This window comes from Sus scrofa, chromosome 7 (genome assembly GCF_000003025.6).
Source record: "Sus scrofa isolate TJ Tabasco breed Duroc chromosome 7, Sscrofa11.1, whole genome shotgun sequence".
In the NCBI taxonomy this organism is placed as follows: domain Eukaryota; kingdom Metazoa; phylum Chordata; class Mammalia; order Artiodactyla; family Suidae; genus Sus; species Sus scrofa.
This window is the reverse complement of record NC_010449.5, coordinates 11,922,926-11,937,422: the sequence shown is the minus strand read 5'-3', so window position 1 is coordinate 11,937,422 and position 14,497 is coordinate 11,922,926. Positions and strand designations below refer to the sequence as shown.

Below are 14,497 nucleotides of genomic sequence, written 5' to 3'. Positions count from 1 at the left end.
AAAACGTGTATGTTCCTGTTAATAACTGCAGTCTTTGTTCTAAATCCATACCGATGCCCGGTTAGTGTTGCTGACAGATTGGTTCTTTCTATTAGATGACTTTCACAAATAAATGAAAAACATTTCCCTGTGGCCTGCCTGTCACACTTTTTTTCCCTGTCCGTTAATTGGGAACATTGTCCGACCTCTCCAACCCCTGTTTGCTTCCTAGTGAGGTGAAGATTTGATTTCTTCCCTATTAAGTTTTCCTTTTGAGTCAAAAATGGGTATATTGGGGGAAAAAATTCTAGCTAAGGGAAAGGGTGAGAGCAGAAAAACATACAATCCTGAGTTTAGATAGGGCGAGTGGTTCAGGTCCACCAAGATGCCAGCTTGAGGGAGATGCTGACAGGAGCCAGGCTGTTGGAAATGCTGACCACCCTCCCAATGGGTCTGCATGGACCTCCTTGTGGGACCTCTGCCCCTTCAGAGACCAGCATCCAAAATCCCCGCATGGCCATTTTATCCACTGCAAAGCTGCCTATTACAGTACATTAGAGAGGGAGAGATGTCACGGTTTTCTTGCTGAAAGACTAAGTGGGAAGGGAGGTGGGGTGACCAAATGAGTGTGGTTCTGCTTTATCTCGCTGGAGATAGATTTCACCCCTGCTTCCTGTCTGCCGAGACCAGCTCAGCAGGTGAGGGCTGAAGAACGGGTGCTGTGAAACTTAAGAAAAAGTTAACATAAAACAAGACACAGAAACATTCATCCTAATTAAAGGTGGGAACTGGGGAACTCAAGGTCTCAGGGACCAAGAGCGCTGCCTCAAGAAACCACACTGCTTTTATTGTGCTCTTTAGGATTACATCAAGTGAGGAGGGGGTTGTAGGTGCAGGGTATAGTTCTTTTATTATTTTAAAAGTCACATAGCTGGGAGCTGGTTAAGCTTTTATTCTGACCTTTAGGCGTTTAACAATCATTACCATTGAGGAAGTCTGGCACTAGCTGACTGTGCATAGCATCTAGAGAATCATCATTGTGCTTCCACAGAGGGCATGCCTATCTGTGGTAAACCAGCATGCCTAAGTTTGCACCTTGCCCTCCTTGCTGATGCATATTCTGCTAATGACCACTCATAAACCCCCTGGAGCCATGAGGTTCCTTTTTCTCTTATTTTAACAGGACATACCATGCTGTGCAAACGGCATGCCAATCTGCACAGGTCCAGCATGCCTAGACCAATGCATTATGTCCTCATTCAGCTGACCACATGAATAACTTATGCCTTTTGGTCTTTGTCCTTAAGCTTAAGTTATTTACCAGCACTGCGACTGTTTTTCAAGCAGGAATATGGGGTAAAGTAAATCAGGACAAGATGGAGTTTTCAGCAAAGAAAATAGAAACAAAGAGGCTAAGAAAAGATTGTAGACACATGTCTCCCGACACCTGTCCCTGACCGAGCTATCTTCAGTGGCTTAGGCCACCTCAGCACAGTGCATCCCTGATTTGATGACACTGCCTGCTAGTTTGTAGGACCTGAAGGATTGGCCTGAGAGGTCAAGGATCCTGGGTGGGATCATTTCTGGGTGCTTCTCTCCCTACACGTTCCATCTGAGGTCACAAGGCAAACAGGTCCCCCTGGTTGATGCTTCCAGGGGTGCTCAGAGCATAAACACTTGGACTTCTGTGCTTTAACACCAACAAGGTATGCTGAGCGCCAAGGGTGATGTGGTGCAAAAGTGTTGTTCTGTTGGATTCTCATAGCAGCTGATGTCACCTAGATGTCTCAGACAGGGGAGCTGAGTTACAGGCTGGTTTAGGTCCCTGCCCTGGTGAGTTAGTCAGTCACATATCTACCAGACTCCTGTGTGACTGTGGTAGTCTGCAAGGCTACGGTCACAGGTTGCCACAAACTGGGTGGCTTAAAACAGCAGACATTTATTCTGAGTTTCTGGAAGTCAGAGGTCCAGAATTAAGGTGTCGGCAGGGCTGGTTCCTGCTGGGGCTCTGAGGGCAGGATCTGGCCCAGGTCTCTCTCCCAGCTTTCAGTGGTCACCAGCTGCCAGCTTTGGCAGAACTCCAAGTCTCTGTTTCCGCTTCACGTAGCAGTCTCCCCTGGGTGTATCCTCTGTGTGTGTCCAGATTTCCCTCCTTTTTTGAGGACACTGACCACTGCTTTTAGGGCTCACCCTAAAGCTTCTCCTGGTCACCTTCCCATAACTGGCCTCCTCTACACTCTTCTCTCTTTCCTCTTTAGACATAAGTGGTATTTAAGCCTAAATTCTAAGCCGTCTCTGAGAGTTAATCGTCTTTCTCTGGGCGTCTCCCATGATGTGAAAGGTATACATGTTGATAAACTTCTGCAGGTTGATTCTCTTGTGAATCTGTCTTGGGTCACAGGAGCCCCAGCTGAAAACTTCGAAGGGTTGAGGGAAAACTGTTTTTCCCTCCCCTACAACCTCATCTTAACTGAATTAATGAATTCTACAAAGACCTTCTTTCCAAAAAGGTCATATTCAGATTCCAGGTGGACATGAATTTTGCAGGACACCATGCCACCCAGGACAGTAACCTTCAGCAGCCATTTGTCCTTTTCCAGCCTCGGTTTCTTCATGTGTACCTCGGGAGTGTTTCTGGGAGGATGAAGTGAGAAGACCCATTAAAAGGACTCTGCCCTGGCCTTGGCAGTCGCTGGAGGTTGGTTACTCCTGTTACTGTGTCCTCATCAACATTTTTACTGGGCCAGGATTGCCTAATACCCACCATGCAAGCAAGCCAAACGCTGAGACACCAAGGTTTGCACCAGAGAGGGTTCATGTGCAAGTCAGCCAAGCAAAGAGACAAGAGAACAAACCTCCAGTCTGCCTCTCCAAAGACAAGGGGCTTGGGGTATTTATAGAATAAAGAAGAAAGAAGCAGGGCTGTCCAAGGTGGGGGAGCATGGGGAAGGGTGGTTGGGAGAGGTGTGGTGATTGCCGTTCTGCGTAGGTGTAACTAAGCTACAGGCCTCTGCATGTTCAAAAGATCACCAAGAGGACATTCACGCATGCTCAGTTGAAGGGTCATGGTCCTGTCTAGCCCTAACCAGCTTGGCTCAAACTAGGCACAGCTGATCCTAAGTTCCTGGACAACACCTCGGACAAACGTCTTATTGTTTAGGCTAAGTGCCTCTTGGAGGACACACAAGTCTTCTGTGGCAACAATTAAAATGACCTGGAGTAGCTGGAGTTCCCATTGCAGCACAGTGGAAACTAATCCAACTAGGAACCATGAGGTTGCGGGGGAACCATGAGGTTGCAGGTTCTATCCCTGGCCTCGATCAGCCGGTTAAGGATCCGGTGTTGCTGTGAGCTGTGGTGTAGGTTGCAGATGCAGCTCAGATCTGGCTTGGTTGTGGCTGTGGTATAGGCTGGTGGCAACAGCTCCGATTAAACCCCTAGCCTGGGAACCTCCATATGCCGCAGGTGCGGCCCTGAAAAGACAAAAGACAAAAATAAAAAAAGCACAACCTAAAGAGAATTATGTTTTGTTTCATGGACCTTCTGAGGACTTAAGTGCAAGAGGCAGCCTCTGAGGGACTGCTCTGAAGAGGTAAGGGAGGAGCAGGGATATATAGAAGTTTCTGCAACAAAAACCGGGTAGTCAGAACATCGGAAGATTAGTGTTAATTAAAGAAGACCAGACATCTCAAGCTAATGAATGTACAGCTTATCTATGTGTAGGAAGATGCAAGAGTCTGGGCTCCTTGAAATCATCCATTTGATATGCACCTTAACCACTCAGGGCTAGTACCCTAGTTTTTTCCATCCTAAATCCCATTAGGGTGCACAGTTGGGCAGCTGCAGTGGCTGATGGCTTGATGGCCCCAACATCCTTTGTTTACGATATGGCAGTGACAGGAAGGCTCACGCCTTTTAAATTTGCGGTGACTGTGCGATACTAGCTGTGATGGGAGAACTGTAAAGCTTGTTGTCAGAGTGCTTCTCCCACCACTGGAAAGCCTGAGCTGTTGATGAGGCTCTCAACAATGCAAAAGATCCAAGGGTCAAGAATGTGTATTGCTAAAACCACACTTCAGAGCATCCAGTGGTTCTTCATTTAAAATGCAATTGGTCCTTCCTCTGCTCCAGCCCTTCCATCTGCAGAGACTTTCGAAAACAAGGCACATTGTCAGCCTATGAGTGAACACATCTGAAGTGTTTGGCTGAGGCAGTTGGCTTGCTTTCATCTGCTGAGGGTCTTGCCTTTCATGTGAGTGTTATAAATAAGATGAATCCTGTTCATCAATAAGTAAGGGCTAGAAGGCAAAATTATTCTTCTAATAATAGATTCCCAGGCTGAAATAATCTGATTGGCTTTTCTTTGATATCAAATGAAAGATAAATTGATTCATGTAAATGTGTTTCCCTTTGAAGAATACTCCAGTGCACTGAGTTGGGGCAAAATATGATACATTTGGTCGTTGCTTAGCAGTGGTTATATCTTTAAAATTCAGATGTGAGTTGGATATTGGGACTTCACAATACAAATGGGGGCTGGGTTCTTAGAGAAGGTCACCAAAGCTTTCATACATCCGACACATCTTTACTGAACCTAAAAATCTTATCCCAAACTCTTGGTCTTCTAAGAAGAGGTCAAAAGTATGGTGATAATATAGTCAGAATTTTCTAGAAGAGTTTGGATATGAACTCCTTGCCACTGAATGACCAGGTCATAGATCCCAATATTCACTTTGAAAACATGGCTGCTGTAATCTTTTGGAATAATGAGAAGGACAAAGAGATGCAGAGGAGGGAAAGTGTCTTTAAAATTCCAAGGTGCAGAGGAAGCCCTAGACAATTGTGTAAAAAGATAAAGGACCTTCTCCTACCTTATCTTCTGCACTTTTCTCCTAATCCCTGGTGGAAATAATCATTACAACAATAATGACAGCAATAGGACTCAATAATAATGTTAGGGGGACAGCTGACGTTTTACAGAGTTTGATATGTATCATGCACTGTGCTAAGTGCTTTACTGGTATCTTATTTAACCCTGCTAACCATGTAATGAAGTCATTACGCTACTGTTAGGACCCCATTTTACAGATGAACTGAGGCCCAAGGTTACACAGCTGAAATGCAACCTCAGCAGTCAGTTCAGGGGCTCACACCCTTCAAAAATATCCCCTGCCTTTTGCATTCTTCTCATGCTGTTGAATCGCTTAAAGCACGTGGACAGAAAAGGGTTAAATTCAGACTGTGGGAGAAACTGGAAGAGGCCAGAACCTGTGGGGACCCTCACTGAGAGGGGGCTGCCCCTGCAGGTGGAGGTGGGCTGATGTCCCATCCGCAGTTACTCTACAGAGGGTGCTGACAGGTAAGAGGTCACCTGAGAGGGCAGGTCATGTCATAGTACAGAGACAGAAATGCAGCTCCCAGAGCAAGCTATTTAGGAGATTTGGAAAGGCAGGAAGCACCAGAGACCTCTGTCCGCCGGCAGGGAAGGTCAGCTTCTGGTTACAGATTCAGAGACAGTGCCTGATCTCTGTGAGGGTGGAGCCTTCTGGAAACCCAGCTGCTAGCAGTGGGCCAAGGTCCAAGTCAGAGCACAGATCATGGGGGGGTCTCTGCTGAGTCTCCCGACTGTTGGGAAAGAGGTCCTTGTATCACCCCTGACTAGGGCTACCCAGGGCTTGCTCCCCAAACTCTCTGCATTTTTGGTGAACTAGAGCTACACCAAACCCCTGAATGAGAATTGCTGGGAGGGCAGCTTGGGAATCTGTGTTTTTACAAGCATCCAGGTGATTCTTGTGCTCGGGGAAGTTTAGAAAACACTGAAGGAGGTAATTTAGAGCCATGGGGGCCACACTTGCAAGCAGAGGGGAAGAAGGCTTAGCTATGGGGAGAGGAGAACTGTGGGGTCAGGAAGCTAGACAGGAACTCAGGAATAGTGTCCACGTATTTTAGGGTCACCAAGTGTCCCAGTTTGCATGGGACTGAGAGGATTCCTGGGACATGGGACTTGCGGTTTTACCACTGGGACAGTTCCAGGAAAACCTTGTTTTTATCATGAAGCCACATCCCTTCTTGTCATAAGCCTCACATGACCCTAGAATTCAAAAACTGTTTTCCTTTCCCAGTAGAATCCAGTTTCCCTGGACTCTGGAAGGAAAGGCTTGCTGACTAAGTATTGCGTATTAAATTATGTATGACCAATAGCTCCACTGGCTTCCCAGAGGTACTTGCACTTTTAAAAAAGAGGGACTATAATTTGTTTTGACGTCTGCATTTCCTTTGCCGCTGAAGTTACTTTACAGGGTATCTTCAAAAATAAACAGTAAAATTTAGGGCTGCATTTCAGAAAAGTGATACAAGTGCCTATTCTGCAATTACTTTTAAGTTTCTAGAGAAAATAAAAATGTACACTTCTCTCTCAAAATGAGAGTGTTTTCTGCTCATCAAAGTTAGATATTAACTTACCGTCCTTTCAAAACAATTTTCATCTCTTTCCTTTCCCTAAATTCAGCACTATGACTTTAAGAAAAAAAAAAAATCTTTCTTACACATCCCTGAAGTCATTGCTTGGGGCTTGCTAGGAGAAATTAGAAAAGCAAGGTGGATAATTAAACCAAATATTGTATGTAGAGTTAATCCAAATTCCAGAGCAGAGTGAGGCTTTACACAAAATAATTATAATAAAATACAAACGGGAGTAATGGAATGACCCAAGCCTCTGAGGTGACATTTGCTGTGGTATGTGCCTCACAGCAGGCTGCTAAGGAAGGAATCTCAGACATGACTTTACCCCAGAGCCTCCAAGTCTCCAGAACAGAAAGATAAGTTAACTGGGAAGGGACCTTGGGCCCTGACTCGTTATTAGAGAGTCCTTCGTTCTCCTCCAGTCACTATTGCTGAAGCTTAGTGCAGGTTGGAAAGAGGGTAGTAGCCCCAGAAAGGAGAAAAGTGCACGGACACCACCTTCTCACTGCGGAGGTTCAAATTCCAGCTCTGCCACATGTTAGCTGTGTGACCTTAGGCAAATTACTCAACCTCTCTCTGCCTGCGGTGAAACAGTAATAGCTTTTACCTTACAAGGTGGCTGTGGGGAGAATTCATAATCTAATATATGCAGAACACCTAAAACAGGACCTGCCACTTAATCAGTGCTATGTAACAGTCTCATAGTAAGAAGGATGAGGGTGAAAAGTAGTCACTAAGCTATAGAGAGCTAATGCACGGCCTAATGGACATAGACAATATTATAGTACTATCGTTATGTATTGTGACAAATATTGCTGGGGTGGCAGTCCTATTTCAGTATATAAGTGTATTTAAGTAACACCTTATACACCTTAAACTTGTTATGTGTAGATTTATTCAACTAAACAAACAAAAAGAACGATGGTAGAAATCTCCACATCTGTATCTTGAGCATGTTGGTTCATTTTAAAAATCACTCTGCAGCAGAAGCTGCACAACAGGGCCAGATGCAGTCTGCCAAGTTGTTCTGCTGGGTACCCAAAGTGATGGTTATTTGAATTAATTGCCAAGTTAAAAAAAAAAGGCAGAAGCTCACATAAAACTCCAGATTTCTAGCTGTTTTTTGAAAAATAGAAGGATCTGGCCCCACTGAGCCCACGTGTGCATGATCACCATCGGCTGGGCCTGAGAGGGGCCAGCTCTTAAATGGAAGATGTGCCCCCTGATTCGTCCCGGACCCCACGCAAGCTGATTAACTGTAGGCAGTTGAATTTGCAATACTTGTTCCGGTGCAGAGATCAGAAAACCATGAGCCAAATCCATCCCACCCCGGTTTTGTAAATAAAGTTTTATTGGAATGTAGCTTCACTCATTCATTTACATATGCCTATGGCTGCTTTCACATTAGAATGGCAGAGCTCAGTAGCTGGAACAGAAGTGGCTTGGCTCACAGACCTAAAAATATTTACTCTCTAGTCCTTTATGGAAAAAGTTTGCTAAATCCTGTTTCTAAGCTATTATCTTTCAGGAGAGAACTTGCTTAAAGATGACTTATTTTTTAGAAGATATATAATTTATTCAAAATTTGAAAATGTATTGTTTAGAAGAAGAGTGAATCAGAGTCATTATCTTGAATTGCAGAAAAACTGAAACACCTAGGACCTTGATGTGGACCTTGATGTAAGCAACTGTGGTTCCCTATCTCCCCCTGGTGGCACTGTACCTAAATTGCAGGAACAATTCTTAAATTCTAAGATAAAAAAGAGGCAGTTTAGCCTCTATGACACCATCTCTAAGAATAGGCACTCAGAAGTTCCCTGGTGGTGCAGCAGGTTAAGGATTCAGCATTGACACGGCAGCAGCTAGGGTTGCTGTTGTGGTGTGGATTGTCTCTGGCCTGGGAACTTCTGCATGCCATCTGCTTGGCCAAAAAGAACAGATACTAAAATTTTTAAAATCAGTTATAGAACATCAAATGAAATGGCCATTTCCTCTTGCTTCACCTAAATAACTTGAATCAAAGGCAGAACCCAAATATTGAACTCTTCTCTTGTTATATAGTTTTACTTTCTTTTTAAGAAATAAAATGAATCTCACTAATGATCTTTCTAACATTCTATGATTCTACAACCCAAAAATTAAGTGCTACCACTATTGAGTGTCATGTGCCAGCTATGGTACCAAGCACCTGACATATATTAGCTCATTTAATCTCCTCAGGTTCTTCAGCAGGAAAATGGGGATAATTACCGTTTCTCTCTCAGAAGAGAGGATTAAATGAAGGAACAGGTAGAATGCTTACATTATAGCCGGGCATGTAGGCAGTGCTCAGTAAAATCTAGCTATTATTATTTTTATTTCATTCCTTACTACTCAGCACTCACTATATGGTCTCACTAAGGTCTACCCTTTCTTGAGTGTTCCAAGCTCCAAAAATTTCTTGACCCCATTCCATCTTAAGTACCTCTTTCCTCATGGCTCTCCTGGGTGATCAGAATAACCTGAGTTTTATCTCTCAAACCAGCGTTAGTGTGTATTCATGATCTGTATATTTATACAAGTCGTTTTTGAAGGGAAATATTTCCCACAGAGCATTCAGCCCTCTGAGTTCAGTAGTGGGTTCAGGAGCCAATTGTGTTTTGTATCCCCCTGCAAATCATTTTCCAAGCCAACTCTTCCGTGACTTTCATTATAACCTGTATTTGTCCATCTTGAACTAAATTACCATATGATGTGATAATTAAAACTTCACATCTGCAGCTTTCGGCAGTATACATAAGCCAAGCTTATTTGTGTATAATTAAACCAATCACAGGCATATTTGGAACACATGTTTACCAATTAGAACTGTAAAATGACAAGCCAAGTCTCTAGCATTTGTCTTATTCTCGCCAGGAGGGAGATGTTTCATAAACTCATGGACAGTTTTTAAGCGGCCCAAGTAAGTTGCCAGAAGCTCATCTCAGTCTCTTATCTGCTCTCTGCTTTAGGATAATCATTTATACCTTTGGGTCCCAACTTGTATATTGAAATCATCTAGAGAACTTTGCCAATACTAATGCCTTGGTTACACCCTCACAGTTCCTGTTCTAATGAGTCTGGGTGCAGCCTGGGCATCCACATCTTTAAAGCTCCTCTGGTCATTAAAATTGCAGTAAAAATTTGGGAACTCCTAGAATAGATTTATAAGGAGATCCTGCTGAATAGCATTGAGAACTATGTCTAGATACTCATGTCGCAACAGAAGAAAGGGTGGGGGAAAAAACTGTAACTGCAATGCATACATCTAAGGATGACCTGACCCCCTTGCTGTACAGTGGGAAAATAATAAAAAAAAGAAAAAAAAATTTGGGAACCACTGATCTACATCATTATCAAATGAACACAGTTGTTTAAGTGGTCATAGTTTCATTCTTTTATATATGTAGTGCACCTTGACCCTTAAAGATTTACAAAATGCCTCAACATTTCCATCAGATGCAGGCTGTGTATCAGTCATGTACAGGGAGCTATGCATTTCCAGAACACTGTGCTCTAGTGTATTTTGGAATGTTGCATAATTATACAGCTCAGTAATGGGTAAGAAATGCTCCACTAGACATTAATCAGGGTTATAAGAAAGAAAGAGGTTCACAACTACAGAAATAAATAGTTCTATACTGTGGTATTTCCCAGAAAGTTTAATACACTAATGTGCATATAAATCTTCTAGAGCATTTCCCAAGCTCATTTGATCACAGAATCCTCCTATCACCCCTTCTACCATCCCAGTGCCTTATAACATCTTCCAGAATATTCTATGGATACTTTGACAAACATTTGTTCAAGGGGTTTGTGTTCTGGCAAGAGGCAAAGAAGAGGGTTGCTGAGGAAAGCATATGACACAGCCCTGGTTTCCATAAGGACCTCACTGTGCACGGGTTCAAGGGCCGCAGCTTCTGGGAAGCTGACCTCAGAAGGCCATGGGTCCTTTTTCACTCTTGTCTGTGGAGGCTGGCAGCAAAGCCCTGGTTGCTCAACTCTGCCCATAACTGAGTGAGCCATGTCTTTGTCTTCCAACCTCCGTGGTTCGTAAAGAGGTTCCCACATGTGGGAACTAGAAGTTAGTGGCCCTCTGTATGGGGGGAGCCTGGGGAGGAGGATCAGGGCCAGGGCCGAAAGGAAAGCTGAGGGAGATAAAGATACAGTCCTGCATGGACCTAAAAATTCTGTTCTTTTGACCTCTGCCAACCACTATGTCCTGGCAGCATGAGCCTGGGCCAACATTCTCATCTATAAAACAGGGATATATAGTGCCTAAGTATCCTTGTGGAGATTAAATATGAACATGCAAGTGAAAGAGCTATATGAACCATAATGACCTATGCAAATGATGGAAATTACATTTATTATCACAGTAATTATCATCAATAGGATTCTCTCACCAATCTATCTGAATAATAACCCAGGGGAAACCTGATTAGAGAATCTATAACCATGCAAATTTTTTCACTAGTTTTTCATAAATATTGCAAAGTAAGAGAGAGAAAGAGAGGGAGGGGGCTCCTAAAAGTCTTTAAAAGTATTCTGTTTTACTTGTTCACCTCTGACATCTTGAAAGTGAGCTTAAAGTTCACACTATTCCACTGTTCAATAATCCCTTGTCTCCTACCATCATTTCAAATGCATTTTATTGGCAGACGGCTCCTTTGGGAGAGTGCCTTAATGATTAACTGAGTGGAAAACACCCCCATCCTTCTTCAGGTGGGTGCTTGTTTAGTGAAGCTAAATTGAAGCAGCACACAGTGATTGGACCGAATGAGGTTTTTCTCATCTTCCCAATTCTGCTTTTGCAGAGGTGATGGTGAACACAGCTGGGAGGTAGTTTCCGCCCACCTTAACCAGACCTGGAGAACCCTAGCGACTCTGAAGCTGGAGTCTGTCTACACTTAAGTAAGTCAGTTCTTTTCATTAATGATCCTTCTTGATCGACTGTTTCTCATCCCGTTTGTGCCAATTTGCCAGGGTGCCCATTTTATGTATTCTCTAACTGGCACAGTAAACTCTCTGTTCTTCCTTTTATCATGCAGTTTTGTGCTGGATGTGTTTGTTTTGTTTCCCACTGAGTGGTGTCCCTCCCTTCCCCTCCACCCATCCTGTGTGGAAACTCTCCTTTCTTTCTCTGGTGCCTCTTTCAGGCCAACTTGATGCCAGGCCCTAAACAACCTTGGTCTCTGATGAGCCACCCCCACAGAGACAACTCCTTGGAGTTTTCCTCTCTGCTTAGACCATCCACATGGTGTTTGGTCTAACGTGTCCCAGCTTGCTTGGAGGAACAGAAATACACATATGCTTTGAATGGCTTGACTCCTAATACACAAGAGATTTATTCCTTTCTGCTGGATAAGTACAACCATGCTGAGTACCCCTGACTTCCAAGCTCCTGACAATAACCAAATAGCAATGAACTTCTATGCAAGTGCATGTACTGGGGTTTCGTAGGTGTCATCTCATTAGACCTCCCCCCACCTCCTCTCTCTGGAGCCTCGCTAAGCGGGAAGTAGGTGACTAAGCAATCTTCTCATTCCAAGTCAACAGCAGGCAGGCACGGGTGAAGTGCCAGGAGCCGCAGGGGCTTTGAAGGAAAGAGAAACTCTGCTTTGAGGGCTTAAGGTAACGTTTTGAATCCATAAGCTCTATCAAATGTAAGGGGATCTATTACAAAATATAATCAGCAACACCATAGCTTGCATTAGTCGATAAAGTAGACATGAATGTGCACCCCTGGCCGGGGGAACCCTCTCTCCCCACCCCCACCCCCAGTATCTCCACTTATTCTTTCCCTCCCTTCACTGATACCTCTGCTCAAACAATATCTTATCAGGGAGACTCATCAGAACTCCTCCTTTAAAGAAACATCCAGACTTGTCCCTTCTCATTCCCTTTTCTCGTTTTACTTTCCTTTTCCTCACTTGTTAGTGCACATCTTTGCCAGGGGCCCTCTCTTTAGAATGTAAGTGTCAAGAATTCCTGTTGTGGCTCAGTGGGTTAAGGACCCAACATTGTCTCTGTGAGGATATGGGTTCCATCCTTGGCCTCATCAGTGGGTTATGGATCCGGCGTTGCTGCAAGTTGCGGTGTAAATCACAGATGCGGCTCAGATCTAGTGTGGCTGTGGCTGTGGCATAAGCTGCAGCTGCAGCTCCATTACTGCCCCTGGCCCAGGAACTTACATATGCAACAGGTGCAGCTGTAATTTAAGTTCCACAGAACGGGGATTTTTGTTTGTTTGCTTTGATTTTATTTGCATAGAACGGTGTCTGGCATATAATAGGCACTCAAATATCTGTCAAAGGAATGATTCAATGAATGCTTGCCTAAAATTAATAAAAGCAAAGTGATTTTTTCTCTTTTTTTCAATTCTTTTAGTAAATATTCCATACCATTTAAAAGGTAGTAAAGATTGTTATTCAAAAATGAAAATGAAAAATATTTTTAATAATAGACCAGGGCAAGTTTAAAGAATAAGGAAGATATTTTTAAAGGCTTTTTTTTTTTTTTTTTTTTTTTTTGCTATTTCTTTAGTTATGCTGCTGTCTGAGATACAGTGTGATGTGGGGAGAGGTTGGGTTTGGATTCGGGGAGACAAAGACTTAGATCATAGTTCCAGCTCTGTCACATCCATTCTCAGCAGCTTGATTCAATCCCTTATCCACTGAACCTTCAGGTTCTTATCTGCAAATAGAAATAACCACTCCTACTTTATAGGATTATGGTGAAAATCATAAATAAAATCTACAGTGTGCCTGGCACATGGTTGGTCCTCATTAAATTAGAGTTGCTATTATTATCTTGATCTGAATTCCATGAGTGATATGTTTCCTTATTTAATTTGAGTAGGTGGTAGCATTCCATTTGTAAAATTGGCATCAAGAATACTAGCTTTGGACAGTAACTGAATCTGCTCATTACCATGGAAGAATAAACTCATTCACCTGGCAACTGCAGCATTAGGTGGATTGCTGGTAAATCAAGAATTATTTAACCTTGTTAATAAACAATTTGAAAATTTAAATGAACAATATCAGCAATGGAAAAAAAAAAAAGGAAAGAAAGAAAAAAAGAAAAAGAGAAGAAATATGTCCCAGCAGCCTAGCCTCAACAAAGGAACCAGAGGAGGCTTAAGCTGTACAGACTGATCCCTGACCTTAGGAAAGTGACCCAAAGTATAGAGTAACTGATGGTAGGTTCTTTTTTTTTTTGGTCTTTTGTCTTGTTGTTGTTGTTGTTGTTGTTGTTGTTGCTATTTCTTGGGCCGCTCTCGCGGCATATGGAGGTTCCCAGGCTAGGGGTCTAATCGGAGCTGTAGCTGCCAGCCTACGCCAGAGCCACAACAACGCGGGATCCGAGCCATGTCTGCAACCTACACCACAGCCCACGGCAACGCCGGATCGTCAACCCACTGAGCAAGGGCAGGGACCGAACCCGCAACCTCATGGTTCCTAGTCAGATTCGTTAACCACTGCGCCAGGACGGGAACTCCATGGTGGTAGGTTCTTAATAACTGACCCACTGCAGGGTACCTGGTTATCTTTTTTTAAAAAAGTATTTGCCTTTCTGAATATTATTAAATTCGATCTTTAAATATTGTGAAGTCCTGGAACTTGTGGCATCCCTGTGACATCACTATGACACAAGTCAGACCAGACCTGCGGCCCCTAGAACAGAGACTACAGTAGGAAATAGAGACAAGGGTCGGGACCATTACCACCCAGTGTTGTAAGGAAAGCGGCACATGTTACTGTGTTGGCGGCCATCTGGTTCTTAAGGTGGGTTGGTAGCTGTGTACATATTTGTTTTTATGATTATGCTTCGTAACATACATATATGTCTATATTATTTTGTATGTACCATGTTACGTAATTCATAAGGTGAAGTGCAAAGGGCTGCGAAGGCAGCCAAGGTGCTCCCCATCATAACCTAGTGGGTGCCACACGGAAAATGAAACCAGTCATGAGTAGGAATGAACCAGAGCAGGGGAGACAGGCAGAGGAGGCTTCCTGTCCTCAGGCAGGAA

At 43.5% G+C, this 14,497-nt stretch overlaps 1 long non-coding RNA gene across 2 annotated transcripts in view; it reads left to right on the top strand.

Moving 5' to 3' along the window:
• Window positions 11,211-14,497, top strand: part of LOC110261786 — a 134,034-nt gene continuing 130,747 nt past the window's right edge. For both annotated transcript variants that reach the window (XR_002346324.1, XR_002346326.1), the window contains exon 1: window positions 11,211-11,373. This is a non-coding gene — a long non-coding RNA (uncharacterized LOC110261786). The remainder of the gene's footprint in view (window positions 11,374-14,497) is intronic.